The sequence below is a fragment of the Choloepus didactylus genome, chromosome 3 (assembly GCF_015220235.1).
Source record: "Choloepus didactylus isolate mChoDid1 chromosome 3, mChoDid1.pri, whole genome shotgun sequence".
NCBI lineage: Eukaryota > Metazoa > Chordata > Mammalia > Pilosa > Megalonychidae > Choloepus > Choloepus didactylus.
In genome coordinates, this window is record NC_051309.1 from 59,363,157 (window position 1) to 59,386,162 (window position 23,006).

The following is a 23,006-nucleotide window of genomic DNA, read 5'->3' on the forward strand; positions in this document are numbered from 1 at the left end:
TTTTCCCTTCCCACTACATTGGTACATTTAGTGATAAACCTGTAATCCTCCAGGGAGATGAGGCTGAGGATGTGGGATTGTGCACTATTGTAAGGAGAAGACTTTCCTTTCTTCACTTGTTTGATAGGGAGATGAATACTGAGCAAGGGGAGCAGTTTGCTAAGCTGGGAACAAGTTTGCATTTCTTATGTCACTGTGCATAACACTGGTAAGGAATAATTCTTAGAGCTGCTTAATGAGGGAAACCAATCACTTTTGAGGATTGGGCTTTAGTCCTACAAGCATTTTCCCATTTTCTCTGTGTCCTACTTAAATGGACATACTCAAGAGGCTGTGTGGAGATGATACCTCTTCTACATAACATGCCTAATAATAGGAGTTGAGTTGAGAGAGTTAGGACTGAGCTTCTCAATATTTTCTGGGGGCCTTGGTGACATGTGGGACTTTTCCATAAAATCCTCTGTCCCTGACCTTTTCTCTGCCTCTTCTCTGATACCACAGCCTTATCCTAGAAACTGCTTGAAGCTCTTGGAAGAACAAATGGATAGTCACATGTTGAAGGCAAGATCATTGTGGGCTATAGGCTTTTTCTTAAGAATGTTTTAAGAATTTCTCTTCAAATAAATGTATCACTTCATCTAAAGCTTATCTTCTTTTGCTATAATTTTATATATTCATGTGCATTGCAAGTGATCAATCATTCTGGCAAACATCTTGTACTAAATGTGCTAATGAATTAGTGAATCAAATATTTTGAAGGTATGGACACATAGAACATTGATTTTCAATATTTGGATCACATCAATAATCCACTCAAGGAAAATACTTTAAAAGGATGGATTTCCATATACCTTACTAACAGCTGACAGGCAAAACAACACTTCATTGCATTCAATGCTGATTTATTCTCTTTAACCCTGTATCTTCAGTCCCCTCAGTCCTTAGGGACAATATCAGTAATAATAGAACTGCAATAATATTCATCATCTATTGAGCACTGATGAAGCTGTGCTTTTGACTTACGTGGATTTTTCCTTCAAGTAATGCAAATATTTCTCAGGTTATTTTAGGAAGTCAACTATTGGTACCAGTTTAATGACAGATGGAAAAACACAAGAAGCAACAACAAGAAAGAATAGTGGAAGGAACTGTTAAATGAGGAAGAGGGACAAGGCAGCGAATTTTGGTGCAGAGAGCTGAAAGGACATGGAGTCCAAAGGTTTGTGTTCTGATATGCCATAATCTCTGAACCAGGTACGCCACTTAGCTTCACTGAGTCTCAGTTTCTTCATCTCTAAACCAGGAATAATGATGTCAATATCTCATGGGAATGTGGACAATTTAGTGAATAAACTTATCTTTAGAATGCCCAGCACAGCTTAGCCTAGTATAATTTATTTGTCTTTGTCTTCCTACTTTTCTTCACCCCTGATCCCTCCCTTCCTTTATCACTTTCAGGGTCCATTTCTTCCTACAGAAAAGATAAATCTAACTTGTGTCTGTAGAAATGGACATGTATGTTGTATCAAATGACATATGGTTTCAAAAGAACAATGTTAACTTGTTAACTCAATACACTAATAAGAATAGGCAGTCAGTTCTGTCTTATACCCAAGCTTTCAATAGGTAGAGAGAGAATAAAATGATAAAATGTGTGGATTACTTATTATGTCCCAGGCACTGTGTGCATCCAATTGAAAGCTCATGAAGGTGCTATGAGGTATCTGTGTTCCCCTTGTACATATGAAGAAACTGAGGTAAAGAAAGGCTATTAACTTGTCTGGTGTCACATAGTCAGCGACTGGAATCAATTGCTATTCAAACCATGTTGGCTATTATATTACTAAATTATACCATCTACCTCAGTGGTTCTTAACAGGGGAGAGGAGTGTACATCTAAATCATCTGGGGGAGCTTATGAGTGTTTTGAAAATCTCCCCAAAGGTTCTGATAGGCCCTTCTTTGGGTGGGAATCTTGACCTGGGAGGCTAAGAGGCGGAAATTCTGACCTTCTGCATGTGTTCCTTTCTAGACTGGCAAGGGTGACCACCATGTCTACTCAGTGCTCATCAGAACAACTTAAAAATCTGGCACAATATTCCTTCCTTCTTAATGGATTTGGGTCTTTTATAGGTATTTTCTGACCAGTGTTTAGTAAGGCAAATGCATTAGAGAATCAAAACTCTTAGTGTGGTCTCTTTAAGGTAGGTCTATTATTTTCGAACAACAACAAAAAAAATAGGAGATAATCTATATATTTTTAAAGACAAAAGAAACGTCTTTCTTATAGGTTGACAGGAGAGATCAGGAAGTAATCACAGACAGTGGTACTGGTTGTTTAGTAGCCAAGGTGCCAAAGATATCCATCTGTTGAGAGAATGTATAGAACGTTGATCAAACCTGGAGCCTCTGACACTGAACAACCTGCTGAGACTAAAGAAGCCAGTCCAATGAAAGCACGCCTGCCTGATGGGGCACTGGTGCTGTGAGAAGGTATTTCCATCCATCTTCCCGCTGAAAAAAGGGCTTTCATTACAGCTGAAAATAGCATGGGGAAAACTGCTTTTATTTTCACGACAAGAGATGCCAACTGAGTGTTACATTCATCAGAAACTCTTTCTGAAAGATCATCTCATTTGGGACTTTGGAGAAACCAAAGCAACTGATATTTTAACACAGTGAAAATAACTACTCTTATCCCAACCACTATTCAGGATAAGTCTAAAAAGGAGGATATTTGAATGAAGCAGAGTTATGGTTTCAGTCATTCATGGCCTATTTTTCTTTCTCTTTTTTATTTCTCCTTGGTCAATGCTGTAAGTTCTCTTTAATATCCTCCATTTTTCATTATAGAGAGAGCTGTTCAGTGATAAATATAGAATAATTAAATAATTTATGTTCTTTTGTTGATTGATACTAGACATTGGAAAAGACAGCTGGAATCTAGAGATACCAACTTCTCAGGAGCTCCTGAATCCACTTGAAACCTTTTCTCTGTTCCAGGTAGGTGCCCTGTGTTGTAAGGTGTCCACAGCCAACAAGAAATGACATGGATATGAGCTTCCCCTCTGGAGACAAAAGTCTTCCATTTAGGGTAAAGTTACCTTTTAAAGGCTCTTTCTTCCTTTCTTTCCTGAAAAAAAGCAGCAACACTTTTGCTGTTGTTTTGGATGTGTGTTGTCATGGTGATAGAGATGGAATTGTGAATATATGTTGGGGATTTTATCTCTACAACTGTGTCAAAATGTACTCTTTGTTGCTGAACTTAAGACATTGCAATAGTCCCACCCACGTTGCTGGTAGGCATCTTAGGGTCAGTAAGACATGTTAAAATTGTTGTCAGGTCATACAAATAGCCTGTGATTTCAGAGTATCTAAAGCTACCAAATACGGGGGCTGGGGAAGTGTCTTGCAGGGAAGAGCCTCTTACAAGTAAGAAAAGATAACCAAGTTACTTGATACCTTTTAGAAAGAACTATCTAACAAATTAAGCTATTTCCTTCACAGCTAATTTCTTTGTTATTATGAAATTTTATCATTATTTTCCCCCTTCTTTCTCTACTTTCCACACTACTTTTTCATGATTTTTCTTTTGAAGGAATTATGCTGGTATTTTGAAAGGTGTTAAAGTGCTTCGAGGCTTTTGTACAAATTGTCCCCCCTACCTGGACTGCTCCCCTTTCTCCCTCCCTCCCTGTGCTGGTTTGGATCTCTTATGTACCCCAGAAAAGACTATGCTGTTTAATCCAATCTTGTGGGGGCAGACCCATTGTGGGTGTGGCCTTTTGATTAGGTTGTTCCCACAGAGATGTGACCCTGCCCATTCAAGATGGGTCTTATCCCCTTGCTGGAGTCCTCTATGAGAGGATAAAAGGCAGAGACATTTTGGAGTGAGCTCAGAGAAGCTAAGAAAGAAAACAACCCAGGACAAAGCCATTTTGATACCAGAACCCAGGAGAAGGAGGACCAGCAGACTCCAGCCATGTGCCTTCCCATGTGACAGAGGAACCCCAGATGCCATTGGTCTTTCTTCATGGAAGGCATCATCCTGTTGATACTTTAATTGGGACATTTTCATGGTCTTAGAACTGTAAATTTGTGAACTAATAGACCCTCATTTTAAAAGCCAATCCATTTCTGGTATGTTGCATTCTGGTAGCTTTAGCACCCTGGAACACCCCCATTCACCAAGTGTTACACTTTGGATCTTCTTCAGGGAGGCTTTCTCTGACACCCCCCACCTTGTATTTTCCTGTTGAGTACTTATATTCAGTAATTACAATTTATTTAAGAAATGTCATTTCCTCTGCTGTAATGCATGTTCTATGAGGGCATAGATGGCTCCTGTTTGGTGGCCTCTGACATCCCAGCATCTACAGCAGTGTCTGCTCCATTGCAGCTTCCAGAAATACTTACTGAAGGAATCAGTGAAATGCTGCATTACATTTATTAACTGGCATTCACTGAATGATTAACACTGACTCATGTATTGAATTCTAGGCAGTGTAGGGGGTATAAAAACATGGAAGGCATGGATCATGATCCTAAAGGGCTTCCAATTGTCTTGGGAGATCTAATTCAAGAGGACAGCTATCCTCTGATTCTTAAAAATATATTGGTTTCCTAAGCACACTGCTTCAAAAGTCATAAGAATCTATAGACTGATTAATTAAAGCTAAGTAATAAAAATGCAATAATTAAGAGCAAACCTTATATTAGGTATGTAGAAGAACCTCTACAGCCTATGGTATCTACATTTATTTTGTTATATTCTGGTTCCTTTTTTGGACCTATTACAAACACAAACATATGGTATTATTCCTGTCCTGTTCTCATCACTATCACTTCCAGGCATTGATTTTTGTCCTATCTGTACACTGTTGTGATAGGTGATTTAAAAAGAAGCTAACCATTTGGGAAAAAAATTCCATCTGGATGCTTAATGTTATATACCAAATAAATCCAGATTGTTTAGAAAGACAAATATTTAAAGGTTCAGGGAAACTGAATTGTTCTTTTTTTATCTTTGAAAGAGGGGTTGACTTTATATGCTTTGAAGTGAGAGAAGAAATTAGAAGGAACAGACCTACGGATTTGATAAAATCCTTAGTTTCTGTTATGGATTGAATCAAGCCCCCACAAAGACATATTCAAGTTTCAATCCCCAGTCCTGTGGGTGTGAATTCATTTGTAAATAGGATCTTTGAAGATCCTATTAAGATGAGGCCAAATTGAATCTGGGTGGGCCTGAATCTGACTGGAATCCTTATGAGCAGGAGGAGTCAGGAAGGGACAGAAGAAGGCAGAGCACCACTTACTGGAGGCACAGATGGAGTTAGGGATTGCTGGTAAGCCACTACCAGAATGCTACAGACTTTGGACAAAGCATGGCCTGTCCATACCTTGATTTTGGACTTTGAGCATCCAAAACTGTGAGGCAATAAATTCCTGTTGTTCAAGCCAACCAATCTGTGGTATTTGTTATAGCAGCCCTGGAAAACCACAACAGTTTTCTTATCATCAAAATGGGAAGAATGAACATACTTCATATGCTAAATTTGGGGCACAAAGAATAATTACTATTGTTTTGTTATTATATTTTATTATTATATTTTAACAATGAGAAAAGACCTACTTAAAATAAAAATGTAAAGAGCAACTTAGAGAAACTTTTTTAAAAACATGAAATTTATTTAAGTATGAAGTCAATAGTTTTATTAAAGAGTTCATACTCTTAATTAATAGGCAAAAGACCAGATAGATGTAATGCACAAAAGAGAAAATTCTAAAAAACATATATTTAGGGAAAATTTCAACCTCCCACATTCACCTATTAAGTTTAATAAATAAAACAAATTAAAATGACTGATAATAGTACAGTAAAACTGTACCAATTAATAAGATACATTAATTGGAACCCTTCTTTTGGAAAGGAATTCTTCTGTATGCATGGATGATAATCTGTGCTAAGAAATTATCATCTAAAACATTGAAAAACCATATAGCTAGAGAATTTCATCACAGCATTGTTTTTTTCATGTTGTTGGAAAACTAGAAGTCTCTTAATATCCAACAATAGAGAAATGGTTAAATAAAGTATTCATCTATGTGTCCAATATTACACACCCATGAAAAAAGGATATGTAATTTTAAGCTATATAATTGAAAAATGGTTTGGGAAGGTAATGCAGTAGTGTTTATCATAATTAAAATATTCCCTGAACTTCACTTCCAGGATCTGTTCTACAGGACAAGTGCACAATGATGTATGTACATCACATATACTGTTTGTAGAAGTCTTAATTTGAGAGAAAAATGTAGAAACATCCTAAATGCCCATCAATAAGGATATGCTTAAATAAATTTTGTTTTCTGTTATGATGGAGTATTATGCAGCCAATCAAAGGAATTATTTAGTTTCTATAAACCGGCATGGAAAATTTTCCAAAATATATTAGTTAAATAATAAAAAAAAAAAATCAAGTTTTTAAAGAATTATGCAAAATGATCTAATTTTATTAAAACACAGCAAGCTATAAATGTGTAGTTCAAAATATGGTTACAATTAAATCTATAGAATAAATCTGAGAACAATACACACTGAGCTAACAGTGCCGACCTTTGGGAAGAGGGGTGGAAATGGGGGAGGGCAATTATGGGGACTTTCATATTACTTGCCATTGTCTAGACATTTCTGTATTGTTAATTTTTTTTTTAATAATGAGCTTATCATAATGTATTTCTTGTTTAATACTAAAAATAATGTAAGAACAAATGCTAAACCACAAAAAGTAAAAGAGCAAAATACTCAAAAACAATATTGTTATTTAGGTTCTGAGATTGAACGTGATTTTTTTCCCCTCTTTTTTTCCTGCAACTACTGTAATATGGTTAGACTCCATGTATATTTAAAATTCAGAAAGAAAGATTTTGGTAGATAGTTTTCCCCTAGGACAATGAGTTGCAACCTGGGTTTTATAATATGAAGTGTGGAGAAGGTACAGAGAAGCTCTTGGCTATCCCAGCTAGAATTGTAAAATTCCTCCAAACCAGAATAGTTTTGATTTACATAAAATGAAAATTCACATACTTTCAAACTCTCTTACCCTCCTCCCTATTTTTGGGTGTGGGTGGGTTAGTCGGGGTAGGGCAGTTGTCATATAACAAACAAAAGGGATTTTCAATTTTCTAAACGTTGGGGATCACTGATTTAAGGACTAACCATCTAAGATAGACGATGTGACACAGACAGTTATAAAAAAAAAAAGGACATGCAGACAACTGTAAAAATATTGCAAAAATGAAGTATTTACATTATGCATGAATAATATATCTTTGTGCATGTCTCCTGGGTGAACTTGTCAAGATATCTTTCTCCTGTTTGCTTTGGTGTTTATTTTCTGCTCTGGAAAATCTTTTTGTATTGCTTTGGACCCTCTGGAAATAGCTGACTATGACATACACTCTCCTCTGGTTCCGTATATATAAGGGCTTCCTTTCTCCATAATTTTCACTTTCTGATTTGTTAGTTTAATTTAAGCTAGAAATGGACTGGATAAAGATGATTCCATCTACCTTAATGTTCTTTGTGTTGTCTCCACAACTTTCTGGCATGTAGAATAATTTACCAGCACAAAAGGAAATATTTTCTGAGACTTCACACATAAACTGGTTTGAAAACCCTCCTCAGTAAAACCCAAGTGGTTGAATTCACTCCCAACCATATTATTTTCAAAATAACAAGAACAAAAGCTAAAACATAAAGAAGTAAAAGAGCAAAATGCTCAGCAACAATAACTGTTATTTTAGGTTATGAGATGAAGAGTGATTTTTTTTCCCTCTCTTTTCCCTCACAAGTGCTATAATCTGGTTAGACTCCCCTTGTATTTAAAATTCAGAAAGAAAGATCCAGAAATAAAACAATCAGCAGTTGTTTGCTTTAAAAATAACTAGATGCAGACTGGATCAACCCGCAGTGGCAGCTTTTCCCCTCTCCCTGTTTTGTGTTGTAGAATATGACTTAGATTTGTATACTGAAATTGCTTTTCTATGTTAGCATTTCTCAAACTGATTGGAAATTCCAGCAAGAGTTTTAATAATTCAACATAAAGGAAGAACAATATTATAGCTGAAAATTATCCTAAGAAAGGAGAATATAACCTTTCTATAAAATAAAAATTGGAGGGGTGAGAAGGAGCCAAATTAGTTGAACAAAGAGCTGCATAATGACCTGATACACAAATAGGAATGTCATATAAATTGGAAACCAGAATGCTCACTGAAGAGGAATGTAGAAACAATTGCTTTTAAGTGTAAAATCGGAGAAGCTAAGGCAAGAAACAAGGTGCTACCAGCAAGACATTAAAAAAAGGAATAATGTTTCAGGAGCTGCTTCTTTCGCCCTTTCTTCTAAGCTCAGGTATGCAGGAGGTCACTGGAGTGTCTAGGCATAATTAGAGTGTTCGAGACCAGTTTTCTTCCCTGGCATGGCAGGTGCCAATTGAAGTGAATGGCTGACGTTGGGGACCTGTGTGCTGGAGACCCAGTCTGTGTTGTGATTCCGAACTGCTGCTTTTAACTTTGAATGCTCAGTGTAGCACTAATGGCCAAAGCCGGGCCACTGGCAGGTCTCACTGGAACCTGGACAAGATCATGGGCACTGCCTCTCTTTTCAAACACAAGGCTTGACTCCTACGTTGGGTAAAAGAAAGAAAAATGATGAGTAAAGAAAATTTCATCCTAAAGGTTGACCTTAAAATAGAGCTCAGTTCCTCCCTTTCTCCCAGCTGTACCTAGGGCTGGAGTGGGACAACGTTATAGGTGAATTTTATATTTGGATCCTCAGGTTCTGCCATTTTTTTTGCACTTTCCCCCAATGGGAGATATTTCCTTCCTTACCTGCAGCATCCCATGGCTCATTCTCTTTCTCCCTTCTCTCTCTTTCCAAAATACGTCCACAGAAAATAATCTGATAAACTTGTTAACTCTGAGGTAAATTGCTGATAAGGTTTGACAGTGTGGCACCCCCCCCCCCTTCCCCACCCCCTTCCTGGTGTGTTTGCAATTGGCTGGCAAACAAGTCAGGCTTGGGGTGTCTAATTGTGGAATTTTAGCAGCTTTTTGTTCAGTGTTTCCCAAACTTGTCATTCCAAATCACCATTTTAAAATTAAGATCCCCTCCACTTATAAACTTTATATTTTAAAGACTTTACTTATCAAAATGAATTTATTGAGCTGCTACTGAGAACATTGATGATTTCTGTTAGATTTTTTTGATTAATTAATATTGGCCCCTAATTTTTCTTTGCTAATGTACGATTCCTTAGAGAGCTTGGACAGTCAGTGTTTCATTCAATAGACGGACTAACTAGGTTAGTAAGTATTTCATGGGAGACAGATTTGGGGTAAGAGAAGTCAGTGGGGGAGACAATTTTGCTTCCTTGAAATCTTACTTGGCTTGTTTGTAAGGACCAAAATGGTTGGATGAGATGAAATACCACTAAGGAGAAAAGAAAAGTCTCAAGAGAAGACATTCCCTGTTCCTTCCCCTTGCAACCCACATCCAATCAATCACCAAATCCTTTAAACTCTACCTTCAAAATATATGCTGGTTCTTACCATTCTTCACCAAATCCACAACTTAAACATTAGCTCAAGACAACAGACTTCCTTACCTGGAATACTACAGAATTCTCCTAATTATTCTCCCTGCTTCCACATTTGCACTGAGCCTGGAAATCCCCCACCCCCGTCACTAATTGACTCAAAGGGTAATTCAGGTCATATCATTCTCTTGATAAAACCCCTCCAATGGCTTCCCAGTTCCCAACAAAGTAAAATCTAAACTCATTTCCATAACCCATGGGGACCTGATATGATCTGTCCCTAGATTTCCTTACTGATTCCATGTGCTAATCCTTTATCATCTCCTAAATTCCAGCTCCAGTGCCTTTTTCCCTTGTATCTGAAACAGGACTCATTCATTGGTGTCTCAGGGCCTTGCTCCAGCTCACTGGATTATTCTTTCCTCAAATCTCATGTGGTTTCCTCTTTTTAATAATTTATGTTTTAGCTCAGTGTTGTCATCTCACAAAGGTTTTCTCTTATCCAAACTTCTACCCATCCCCTGCTCACTCTATCTCATTGTCCATTTTATTTTTCAGAGCAATTATCTTGTCTGGAATCATTTCGTTCACTTGTTTGTCGATGTGTTCATTATTTTTCTACTCCCACTAGACCATATACTTCATGGGAGCAGACGTCTTTTTTTGATATAACCGCAGAGCAATGCCTGCTTCTTAGTCAGTGCTTAAAAAAATATGTTGAAGGCTTGAAGAAAAGTACCAGAAAACATATCAGCTTATTTGCACACCTCAAAAGTATTAGAACAAGTCATCAGTGTTCAGTTATAAGCAACCATCAGAAACACAGCACTGTCTGAAGACAAGATGCTTTGATGAATTGGTTAGTCCAAATCAAACCAAGGGGATTTATTTTGGATAGTCCAAGGGTGAATAGGCTTAAATCATGGCTAGTTGGATTGGGTTGATCATCAAATGGCAAAAGAAACAACAGTCAAATTCAAGGTTTCTGTATGTTTTTTTTTCTTTGATTGAAATAGAGCTATTTTTAAATGACTTGAAGCTTGCTGTTCTGTTACAATGACTTGTCAACTTGAAAAATGCATTTCTTCAGGGTGGGAGGAGAGTTTTAAATTCATAATTCATTTGTTGCAATGTTCATTTATTAAAGCACAGCCATGTTTTCTTATACTCTTTCCTTTTTGTGACATTATGCTTCTTTCCTCTCCTTTTATCATGCTTTATGCATGTATGTGCATATTTATAAATAAAAAAATTTGAAATGCAGTTTATGTTAGTAGAAAGAGCATTTTTAATATGTTCATATGTAGAGTGGAGATGTTCTCCTATATTTCATTATAATTTGGCTTGCAATTCTACAGCATGGAGAGAGAATAAACACAAAGAGCATATACTTTTTCCCCTCCCTCTTCATGGCTGCAAACAAGGATTTCATTGAGTTCGTATTTGGAAGTTAGATGTGCTAAAACAGAGCAGGGAATAAAGCTCACAGAGATCTCCAAATTAATTGTATTATTCAGTTTCATACTAACACAACAGAACAACAGATCCCCCGTGGGGTAAAGGGTATAATCTATGCATTCATCTCTGTGCACTATCCTTCTCACTAAGGTTCTATTAAACCACTGCAATCATTAAGCTAGGGTGCAAACCATCAAATTAAGCAAAGAGGCTATTTTTACAGAAGGGGATGGGAAGCAAGGCAAAACATATTTTAAAATAAAAAATGACTTCTCCTCAAAGCCCAGAACAGTAGCAGAAGGATTTAAGAACATAAACATAACCAATCTGTCTATTCCAGGGGATAAAGGCTGTGTTTCTTAAACATAAAAGAACAAAATTTCTAAGTAGCAAGTGAGTTGGAAGCATTTGCATAATGGATTTTATTTACATAAATTACATTGCTTATAGCACTCATCTGATAAGACTTGGCAAAGGTGGAAGGCAGAAGTTGAAATGGAGTGAAAAGAGGGGTAAATGTGTAGTTCCAGAATTCTTTTCAGCACTTTTTGGCTTTTCCCCATTCTTTGAAGTCTGTGTTTCCTTAGGGGTGAATATGCGCATTTACCTCAAACTCTATAAACATGACTGTCAGGAAAATTAGTTTTGGTCATTTCTGCACTCTCTCTACCCTCTGCCCCGTTTTTTTTCTCTTTCATGAAGGTAAAAATGAGCACGTCTGTCAACACGGGAGCATGTTAACTCCTGTATGCTGGGATTTGACAGCCACTGGCTGTGAATTTTCTCACCATAACAACCACATGAAAATGTCAGCAATGAATCTTTCTGCTAAGTGCCAGATTTTCTTGCTCTTATATGTACCATTTCCTTTTGACTGAAAAGAAAATTTCAGTTGTTTTACATAGCTCCAAAGCAACGAGCTTATTTCTAATGGTATAACATGATAGCTCACCATGTGTAGTCCTTCCAAGAATGAGTAAGTATTGGATGTGTTAGGTACATCTTTATCAGGATCTCAAATTTAAAAAAGATATTATGGCTTCATAGTCATCCAGATGTAGAGAACTTATCAGAATTTAAGAGGGCTGTTCTTTAAGAAGTTTTTGGCTTTCTGTTCCATTTCAGAGCCAGAGATACTTCATCTGGGGAAAGGAAGTAAATGATTGAGGTAGATAGCTGTTCCAAATTCTGCCCTCCCCTCCTAATTTAAGATCTTCAATCTGATGAGAACTGGACAGAACTAGACTTATTCCTTGGGTTCTAGACTCCAGATTTTCATAAGCATTTATTTAAACTAATTCAACTATAGTGAAATTGGTCTTTGCAAAAGTGTAAACCTTTGGCCATGCTTATGGGATCAATTAAGAATGTTCCTGGCTGCAGCTAATAATACCCAACTAAGGTGGTGTATCAGTTTGAATGTATTGTGTCCCCCAAAACGGCATCATCTTTGAATGCAGTCTTGTTTGGGCAGACACTTTAGTGTTGATTAGATTGTAATTCTTTGAGTGTTTCCATGGAGATGCGACCCACCCAACTGTAGGTGATAACTCTGATTGGATAGTTTCCATGGAGGCGTGGCCCCATCCATTCAGCGTGGGCCTTGATTACTTTACTAGAGCACTATATAAGCTCAAACAGAAGGAGCGAACTTGCTATTGCCAAGAGGGACACTTGGAAGAATGTACAGGAGTTGAGAGAGGAGCTGCAGTTTACAGAGATGTTTTGGAGATGGCCTTTGAAAGCAGACTCTTGCCCCGGAGAAGCTAAGAGAGGACAAATGCCCCAAGAGCAACTGAGAGTAACATTTTGAAGAGAAGCTGCAGCCCAGAGAGGAATGTCCTGGGAGAAAGCTATTTTGAAACCAGAACTCCAGAGCAAATTCCAGCCACGTGCCTTCCCAGCTAACAAAGGTTTTCTGGATGCCATTGGCCATCCTCCAGGGAAGGTACTGATTGTTGATGCATTACCTTGGATGATTTATGGCCTTAAGACTGTAACTGTGTAACCAAATAACCTCCCTTTTATAAAAGCCAATCCATTTCTGGTATTTTGCATCCCAGCAGTGTTAGCAAACTGGAAGAGGTGGTGTGGTAGATTCAATTATGTACCCCCTCAAAAGACATGTTCATAGTCTAAATCTGCATTTCTGTGGGTGTGGGCTCATTTGTAAACAAGACCCTTGAAGCCCTATTATCAGTTGAAGTGTGAACTCATTTGTGAATAGGACCTTCTAAAATCTTATTTAGGTGTGTCCCAACAGAACACTCACTAGTCCGGCCTTAATGTATATGACTGGAAGCCTTATTCAGAAGCGGTCAGAGAAGCCGGAAGCCGGAAGTCGGCAGAAACCAGAAGAGCAGACACAAGGAAGAGAGTGCCTTGTGACAGGAGGCAGAGATGCAAGCCAAGGAATCTCAAGGGTTTCAACAAGCCAGCATCAGAATGCTGCAGACTTCAGGGAGGGAAGCAAGGCCTTTTCAATTTCTTGATTTTGATGGCCTTTGAAACTGTGAGCCAATAAATCCCTGACATTAAACCAACCAACCCATTGTGTGGTATTGTCATAGCAGCCCTGGCAAACTAAGACAGGTGGCTTATGCAAATAAATTTATTTTTCTAACATAGCAAAAAGTCTGCAAGTGTGCAGTTTCTGGCATTGGTTCAGTGACTTGATGACATGAGAACTTCAGCCCTTTTTCTATTTTTCCTTGTTAATATCCTTAATGTGCTGACTTTCATCCCTGTGCCAAATGCATCATGTGGCAGGAAGGTGCCACAGCTTCACACATGGAGACTTTGTGTGATGTAGGAAGAAGAGAAAATAGGGAAAATGGACCAGGCCAGGAGCATCAACTCTTTTTTATCAGGAAAGAAACAAAATTTCCCCCAAACTTACATTCCTGCCACTTTCCTTCCTGCCAAGATTTTTTTTTGTTGTTGTTGCTAATTTGCATCTCATTGACCAAAACTGTGGCAAATGACCACATCTAACTGTTAGTGAGGCTGGACTAGTGAGTGTTTTACCTTTTACAGGCATCTAGTGAAGATGCAGGCAAGAGAAAATATACCCAGGAGTCAAGCTACACCATCAGCCACAATTACCAAGGAATTAAAGTATTAGGGATAGGTAAATGACATTGCATGTTCAAAGTCAGAAGCTGGAGTTCTTTGGTGTATTCCAGGGCCAATTTTGATTTTTCCTGTCCACTAATCCCTACTTGCCTCTTAGGAACAATGAGCATGACTCCATTTTCCCCCCTTCCCTTCTTAGGAGGTTGAATGACATTCTTGATGGTTTACTTTCTCCAGAAAGCTGCAATGCGATTCTAAATACACTTTAACTAAAGGAAGATAGAGCCCAACTTTGAGTACGAGAAAAGGAAGTATTGCTTTCAGTATTTAAACAAGTTTTGGTGTCACAATTTTGGAGTCAATTAAGATCTGGGAGGAAGCATGTTTACTTATCTATAATCTGCTTTTTATTGACATACTGACATAATCCGCCATTGTTTCTACCCTCTCCCTTGAACACATGTTCAAAACATTAGGGTATAAACTATTGAAAGCAATTAATTCTCTTACCATGAAGAATGCATGTGAGGAAGACCATCCGATCTGAAGTTTCGCTCAAGTCACTGCACAGACCCTATGGGGTATTATACCATTTCAAGCAAATCCTTTCCCAACCTGTGCTGCAAAGACAAAGCCATGCATCTTGTAATGAAAAGACAAATTCTTCTCGCTCCTCCTTGGCATGAAGCAGGTGGCTGCCAAGTAAACGTAGCTGGCAGGTTTCCCAGATATAGGGCTTGGGCCCTGGGTTGGGCAAAGGAACAGTTGCCATCTCATTATTTCATTGTTGTGCAGTTGCTGGCACACTAGCTGACATGCAGAATCAGAGTAAAAATTACTACTGTCACAGAAGTGAGACTAGTGGCAGCTACTCTTTTCATTCTTTTGGTGTTTTCCAGGGGCAGTCACCTCAATTTAGTGGACCTGTTTCCAGTAGCTTTAACCTTCTAGGAAGATGGCTGGAATATGTTTCCCAAACTGGTGATGCTGGGTGATCTGTTTTAATAATGGTTTTAGGGCCAGATGAATTAGTCACTATCACTCGAGGGAGGAGGAAAGTATATTCAAAAACCTCACTGTATTACGTAGGCAGGGACCAAAAAAAATAATAATAAAGCTTAAAGTCAGAGGAACAAAATACTCTTTTAGCCCCTTTGAAAGCAAAAGCACAGAAAACATGCACCTTGGGGGACCTTAGTGCAGAAATATCAGAGAAGTGAAAAATATACTCATCATGATGTTTTTTGGTAGAAAGTCAATATTCAGGCAATTGATGCTGCTGTTTATCAGTATTAGTGCCCCCTCTCTCATTTTTCCCTCCTTTTCAATCCTTTTTTCTATTAGAAGGACTGATTATTTGGGGACAACTAAACTCTCTCAGGGTTGTAGTGACCAAATTAACAGGGACATCCCAACAGTAGGCAGGGATTTATAGCCCTGCAGGTCAGATCTAGGTGCTAAATAGAGGTTGGCTGTATCTTCCGGTTTTCTCTCAAGTAATAGCCACTGTACTTAGCAGACATGAATTCAAAATCTTGTCTGGTTTGTGAACCTGTTTGTACTTGAGTGCCATTATATCATAAAGGGACATTAAAAGAAGAGTTTCATTATACTTGAAAAACTTTTCTCATTGTGTATACCTATGCATATGTTTGTGATTCTGTATTTGTAAGTTACCCCATTAAACTTAAAATGTATGCACATAGAGGACCATAAAATAAAGAGTAAGAAAAATTGAAATCAGAATAAAGATAAAATAAAGGTAGAAAAATACCAGGGAAAAAGTCAGTACATAAAATAAATCACGTGAAATCTAAATCATTCACTTGAGTTGGGCTGCAGATTTGACTCTGAGGTTTCTAACAGCCAGGGGAAAGAGGGAAACTTGACATGAATCTTAGTTCTATGTAATGGAAACAAAGCAATTGCTGAAAAGAAGCAACTCTGTTCTATTATGAAACCTGAAACAATTTCTTCCCTATCCAATAGGTTTTATTTCATAAGTCTGGGTGTGATATGTTAAAAAAATGTGTTACTGATGCATAAAATGATGTGGGGCAGAGTAGCTAGCTAGTACTACAAAGAAACAAAACAAAGAAGGTTTATCCCTTTCTTTGAGATGTTGACTTGCCATTAGCTGAATACTTGGGGCTTTCAGTGGTGAGGTAGACATCATTAAAAGGAGTACTTCCCACCAATGTTTTAGAAAAATTAGATGGCATAAAAACTGTCTGGATGTTTTTATTCTCAGAAAATCAGGATGAATCAGATTGCTGAAATGAGTCATTGAAAAATGCTAAAAGAGAGAACAGACTAAGGAGATCCAAAGAGGAACAAGCCATCTGAATGTTTCTGGATCACCAAAGGATGTTGAGATGACCACCAGAGGGTTTCCACTGCATGTGCTGTGGTCATTCAGCCACCAGTCAGAGCCCAGGGCCAAGACGTACCTACTCCAGAGTGGAGAGCCATATTCAGTACATAGGGAGTTGGTTGATAATTGTTACTTCAACAGGCCCGACTGCAGTGGGAGTCCAACCATGTCTACAGCATTCAGCCCAGAAAGAGTAATGCACACTTCTCTCCCTGGGAATGCCTCTGAGGAAGCAAATGAACTGCCAATGATTGCCACTTTTTGATGATTTATACCTATTCCCTAATAGAATGATCTTATACTGTTTTTAAATGTGAAACATTTTAGCTGAGTATTTGGATTTCCTCCTATGTTGAGCATCACCAAATCCAAACAGAGAAGCTGAACTATTGCTAAATGACCAAGACTTGAGTTAATTAAAGCCTTTTTTATTTTTAAGCTTTAATTATTTGAAATAATGCTATATGGAAAGACCCATAAAATGGGCAGAATTTAAGAGATAGGACAAATCAAATGGATGGAAACATTTATGTATATATATATGTATCTTTAAAAATTGCTAGAATGATCCCTAAAAGCAGGTCAAGCTGAAACATATTTAGAAAACACCTACTTTTCAAAAAACAAAACCAAAAAACATAAGAAGCATTTTTAAGACAGGGCTACTTAACATTAAGCAATCAAAATAAACAAAATAAATAAGCGAGAAAAGTATACTAGATTTTTCTTTTGTATCATGTCCATTGATGAGTATTCAGCTTTGAAAAGGCCCTAGGGCTTGTATGACTTGATTTTTATTTTGGCTTTAACATATTCTGAACAGGCTATTATGGAAGAGATACTCTTTAACTCTACACCCAAGCAGTGGTAAAGGTGAATATTTCAGGCACAGACTAAGAAAATAAAGAGAATGTTAGGAGACCAATGGGCCATCGAATTCTCTATTATCTCTTTTACTGCTGAAAGAATAAACACAAACAAATCTGTGCAGGTCTTTGGAGACACTTTGGCCACCTTATAGATAGAATATTTTCTTTCTGGATGTGAAGGTAACCATGCATGCCTTGTACAAACTATAAGTGAATGTGTAAAGGTTGGCCTTGAGAAAAGATAAAATGGCAAAATGATGAAATGGTACCAGCTATTACAAAACGTCCATTTCTGGCTCAGATGCATTTTTCTCTCCATTTCCTTTCTGTGATTGTCCCCATTTCTTCCACTTTCTCTTGATTTAATGCAGCAGCTTTAGAGATCAATAGATATTGCTTTATAGAATGTTCTCTTGCTGTGTGAGTATAAAGCAAGGGGAATAAGGGAATTGGACCAATTGGGGGTCAAAGTAGGGCAATGTTAGGTAGGGCAGGGTGATTTGGCTTTTGTAAATGTGTTGTTCTAAAGAAAAGTTTGCAAGGTAAATTACTAGGACATTATAGCAAGCAGATAATTTTGGGGGAATGTTGTATTATGCACATGTGATAATACTTTACAATGGATCAGCAGTAACTGTTTGTGTCTTGGTGAACTATTAAAATTTAGTAATCAGATATTTCTGCTGACAATGTTTATCAATAAGATGTTCAAATTTTATAAAAGAAAGCAGAATAATATTCCATCATATGTTTGTACCACAATTTGTTCAGCCATAAAAAGGAATGTAGTTCTGATACATGCTATACATGGATGAACCTTGACAACAACGTACTGAGGAAAATAAGCCAGACACAAAAGGGCAAACATTGCATAATCTCATTTATATGGAATAATTAGAATAAGCAAATTTGTAAAGTCAGAAATCAGAATACAGGATTCCAGGGGCTGGAATGAAGGTTCAGAATGAGGAATTAATGCTTCATTGGTACAGAGTTTCTGTTTGGGGTGAAGGAAAAGTTTTGATAATGGATGTGGTGATGGTAGTGCAACATTGTGAATGTAATTAACACCACTAAGTGCATATTTGAAAGTGGTTAAAGTGGGAAATTTTAGGCTGCATACATGTTACTAGAATAAAAAATTAAAAAAAAAAGAACTGTACAACACAAGGAGTGAACCCAAGTGCAAACTATGACCAATAGTTAATACTATAATTATAATAATCTTGTTTCATCAATTATAACAAAAGTACCAAACTAATGCAAGCTGTTAATGAGAAGGAAAACCATGTGTGTGTTGGGGGGAAGTGAGCATACAGAACTCTGTATTTTCTGCATGATTTTTCTGTAAACCTACAACAGTTCTAATTAAAAATAAAGGGAGAGAGATCTTGTGTCTTTATCCTTAGCAGCACAAAACAGCAGACTTTGGGGAAGCACAGCTGCTATATTTTCAGGTTAAAGATCTGAAGAAGTGAGGAAGGAGAAAATTTATTAAATTGATATTTATAAAAATCATAAAAGTAGAAGACTAATGATTGATACAAAACACCATGTTTATTTTCTAGCTTATCTGAATTAAAAATACACATATATAAAATTTTCCTGATGTATACTGAAGGAAGTAAGTCCGACAGGAATCTCATTCATGCAGTGTAAACTCTCAGGGGCCAGAGAAATCCTCAAAATCAAACCTTGCAGGAAAACAAGAAGACAGAGAGCAGGAAACTTGAAGGCTAAGAGCTCCCATGGAACTAATGCCTGAGAATATTAAAAAAACTAATAAATATACAAACCTGAAACCAGCCTATCGACTCCTGATAGGTTGCACATTGGATCTATGGTCTAGTTCTTTCCTATCACAGTTTATAATCAAGGTAAAGATAGTCACTTTTAATATTTTTCACCATGACAGTTTACACATTATCTAAGCAAACAGAGGACAGGTAAAGTTTAGTTGCATAAGAACAAGATGCATTTATTCAGCAAGAAATCTTTGTTTGAATGTCCACCATGTGGCAGACACTGTCCTGCATCCTGAAGATACGTTTTCTGAACCTGGGAGGAACTTGGGTGGAGATAGACAAATTACGGAAAGTAATTTTTATTAAATTATTATATGTTGCTATGGCAATTTTCAGGGATTGAATTACCTTACATATTTATTTTGAAAGTGAAGTTACTGGAAGGCTTGTTTCTTTAGTTTACAGATGTTGCATTTCTTCCACACTTGGTGTATTACCATTTGTCAAGTACTGCCATTGAGTGTCCTTACCCAGGCACTGTATATGGCTTCTCAACTTCCAGACACCATACTGTATCTTTTTATTCTTCCTTGGCATTGCTTTAGATTGCAGGCATCCTCATAATGTGTTTTCTTCACTTTCTGACCCTTAAAGAAAATCCTGATATAATTTGCTGCACTCTGATCCCATTACCTTAAAATTGTAGTTATGAAAGGACAAGGTATTATAGTAATCACTTTTCTCAATCTTTAGAAATAGTCCCCCCCCCAACAAAGGTACATGTTAGTCCAAGCAAAGTTTGATTGAGTCAAAGTTTTTTAAGCCACTTACAATGGACAACCAGTTCAACTGAGGATTCATAAAATTGATGGCTATGTACTTGGTCATGAGCATTTCTGAATAGTCCTAAGTTTGAGGTTGGATGAGATGGAGACCAAGATAACTGGAGTTTTCTATATATGTCAGGCATAATGTTGGGCACTGGGGGAATAGAGATGAATTTGACACAGTTATAAAAATATTTTTATCTTCAAAATGCTTCTGATATATTTTTTATACTAAATAGTTTGAAGACCCAATAGGCAGTCATAAGTTTGTCTTCTGATGTTTAAATCTTATTAAAAGCTTTTCCTAGTGAGGTGTGAGAATTTGTGGGATACAGATTGTGGCCTAAATATAAGGGCTTGAAGGAGAGAGAGAGAGAGAAAAAGAGAGAGAGAGAGATACGTTGGCAGATAAGACAATGAAGGCTGTATATGCTTCTTGTGAGAATCATTCCCTCCTACCAGTCTGTGGTATTTAAAACAAAAACAAACAAACAAACAAAAACTACAAACACCAAAAAAACAACTATCAAGACAACCATTTGAAGCTTCTATAACATGTGGAAACCCCATATTTACATAATGCTCAATTGGATACTAACAAGAAAAAAATATTAGGCAAACGAATTATCTTTACAGGTTAATGAGACTGCCAGAAAGCATCAGAGAATGCACTTTCAAGTGGGAAATTATTTAACATAATGACATTTCTTTTCATGCAAATCAAATTATTTTCTGGAAGTAAGTTAGATATATCCAACCCTTCCTTGCAAGTTTTCAAGCTAAATGGTGTTCGATGTAGAAAAACATTAAATAGCCCCCCTGCCTATCTTCAGGAGGCTTTAAAATGAAAATGTGTACGAACTGGAGTAGAAAGAGTAATGACACAAACCAAGATAGCTGGGAAGCCTATTCATATCAAGAAGCAAGCATAAGGTCTGCACTGTCAGTAATTAGCATTCATACTGGGAAAGAAATTACATATTAATATACTGTGTGTTCTTTTATTAGGTGGCTCATTTTTTAACAGTGACATGCCTGTGGACAGAAATGTAATTCTTCAGAGAGATTTAAAAGGTTGGGACTACATGCAATTCACCACATTAATCATGCATTAAGATCAAATAAACACCCATTGTGGGCTTTTTGTATTCATCAAGAGTTCTGAAGCAGTAATATGTTCCACTCCAAAACAGTGAAAAATGACATCTGAACTACAAAGTAGGGGGGAAAAGTATAGAACCTGGGGAAACAAGAAAATTTTCTTATTTATTTCCAAATCCATCTTCTATTTCCATAATTGAAGTAAAACTTTTAGACTAATCTTAGCGTCATCCATCTGGCTGATACAAGCAGGTTGTGTGAGAGAGGATGAACCAAAATATATACCAAAGTCAGGAAATAATCTCAAGGATTTATTGCTATTTAATCAGGGTTTGAAAGAGATTTTTATGCCAGTTCAACTCTTCCCCTCCTGTGTGTTTTATAATGCTTGGCAGTGGGAGAGCTGGAGAAACCCTTTGTTTTGGATTCTATAATGTAATTCCAATAGACACTTAGGGTACACTAAGAGTATACAAAGCTAATCACCTTTAAATGCTGTGATGCATTTCAAAGAATTAGAACCTATAAGGGCATAGGATTCCTTACAGCTTATCCTTTAAAAGGTACTAACATTGGAAATAGAATTTAAAGAACTATTCATGAATATACATTGCGGTATTGTTTAAAATAACACAATGTGAAGCATGAATTGCATTCATACATGAAAATGAAATCTGAATGCATTCTGCTAATGGAAAGCAGAAGTCAATTGTCATTTAGGTCACTGTGTGATGGCAGGAAATCATTTTAATGAAGCTAGCCCTGTTCAAAACAGTTTGGACCTCAGCATATAAAAGAATATGAGTTCCCAAGCAGGATTTCACTGGAGGCAAATACTATCAAGCGAGCAACTCAAGTGTACAGTAAAAGCTCCCAGTAGCAAAAGGTTGAATAAGCTTGAATCAACAAAATAGATGGTTTTAAGTATTTTATTCTCCACATTTTTGATGACTTTCAAAGTAGTACCCAGCTGTTGGCACTGTGGGAACTTTGGGGGGTGCAGAATTATGCATATTGCAACCTTAACAATAGTTAAAGACTACTTTCCATTTAATTAAAATTATACTCAATGATAAACAATGGAAAACATGGAACCTACACTGGAGAAAACAAAGGTGGAAGCATGTATTAGTTGTATCATTACCCATGAAGCTTCTCCTCCACCTCTTCCCTTCTTTCCCCAAATCAGAATCCCTTCATCAATTCCCAATCCTGCTTGTCCTCTCTCCTCCTTCAAAATCTGCAACCAGAAATGAAATCCTCCGCAAGCCTTTCAGGTAAAGGTGCTCTTCGTGGAAGATTTAATGGTAATAAGGACTGTAGGTTCCTACATTCACAATTTTTTCCCAAAGACAGCAAATTTTGGCAAGGAGCTAATAAAGTACAGTACTTAGTTCAAGCTGCATTTATTCAAGGCCCTGCTATATGCCCTTGGGCAATAAAAGAGCCTCTGAATGTGTGCCAAGTGTTATGTCATTGAGCTTGCTGCAGCCTTCCTCTTCTCTCACCCTGAAGGCTGTGGGGAAGATGATGACTCCAGGGAAATCAAGTCAAGTTTGTTCAGCATTCAGTCTCAGGCCATTGGTTAAGGAGACAATGGGAGTCCTAGATACAAAGGCTTTTCTTTCCTCATCTCTCTCTTCTTTCCACTAAGTAAAGAGGGGCAATTGAATCAGTGTCCTGAGTTTTACTAATATGTGAAAATAAAGAAGAAAAAAATTTGCCCAACACTATGCCAGTGTATCAAAACTTTGAAATTCTTTTCTATTAGATAAATTCTGTGCATATGTGTCTCTGTTTAGGAATAGAGAAGAAAAAAATATCCAAAATATAGAATATTTAGGCATTGCTGGGAATCCTGCCTAGTGCTTCTGTGGCATTTTGGAGTTTTAGATATCTAAGTTATTAGGCATCTGGTAAAACAAATAGAAGAAGAGACAATTTAAAGGTGG